Source organism: Salvelinus sp. IW2-2015, unplaced genomic scaffold, assembly GCF_002910315.2.
Source record: "Salvelinus sp. IW2-2015 unplaced genomic scaffold, ASM291031v2 Un_scaffold1976, whole genome shotgun sequence".
NCBI lineage: Eukaryota > Metazoa > Chordata > Actinopteri > Salmoniformes > Salmonidae > Salvelinus > Salvelinus sp. IW2-2015.
In genome coordinates this window covers 170,654-171,804 of record NW_019943328.1, presented here as the reverse complement: position 1 = coordinate 171,804, position 1,151 = coordinate 170,654, and the positions used below count along the sequence as shown (strand labels likewise).

At 47.2% G+C, this 1,151-nt stretch overlaps 1 pseudogene; it reads right to left on the bottom strand.

Annotated features, from left to right (window-relative positions):
• LOC112072595 (protein-tyrosine kinase 2-beta-like) overlaps window positions 1-1,151 on the bottom strand; it is an 83,453-nt pseudogene that overhangs the window by 14,209 nt on the left and 68,093 nt on the right.

Sequence of the window (1,151 nt, the reverse complement as noted above, 5' to 3'; positions counted from 1 at the left end):
CCACAGCCTACCCTGACCTGCCAACCTCCCAGCAGTCTGACCATGTTCCGCTGAACACACCTCCAGAGCAGACCTCCCAAAACTACAGTTTGATAGACTCTAAATGGGAAGTATCTGGAAGATGGGAGACTATTCCCCAAGACACCAGACAGCTACATTCTGGTGTACCACTACAGACAGTGCACTACAGCTGCCCTATCAAGCCCAGCTAGGACAAAATCCTGACAACCTTGTCATACATACTGGGACAAATTACCTCCTCACTAAAGGAGAAAGAGTGTCTGAGGAGGTGAGAAAGGTGTCAGAGAAAGAAAGGTGTCAGAGAAAGAAAGGTGTCAGAGAAAGCACCCTCTTCCCAAGGACAAGCATGATTATATCCACCCTTCTACCAAGGAAAGATCTCCCCTGGCATAGCATCCACAATGTCAACCAAAAATATCCCCATGGAACTGCTACTCACTTYCCCTTCTACCAAACCCTTCTACCAAGGAAAGATCTCCCCTGGCATAGCATCCACAATGTCAACCAATTAACATCCCCATGGAACTGCTACTCACRTACCCTTCTATCAAACCCTTCTACCAAGGAAACATCTCCCCTGGCATAGCATCCACAATGTCAACCAAAAACATCCCCATGGAACTGCGCCTCACTACTAAATGGCAGCATCTCTCACCACCACACCCTGACATGTGAGCATTTTGTAAGACAACGTACACATGATGGAGTCACAGTCTTTGCCAAGGACCTGAAGGATGTTAGGCAGTTCCACAATCATGCCAGCCGCTACAACATACAATACATACATTCTAGACGATTCTGTGCTTCCAACTTTGTGGCAACACTTTTGGGGTTAACGCACTTAACCTGTTTCAGCATGACAATGCCCCCGTGCACAAAACGAGGTCCATACAGAAATGGTTTCGTCGAGATCGATGTGGAAGAACTTGACTGGCCTCCACAGAGCCCTGACCTCAACTCAATCAAATACCTTTGGGATGAATTGGAATGCCGATTGCGAGCCAGACCTAATCGCCCAACATCAGTGCCCGACCTCATTAATGCTCTTGTAGCTGAATGGTAGTAATAGAAACAGCCCTGACCAGGAAGTGAATATCCCTCCTTATACCTGAGTCTCATCACTAGTAATA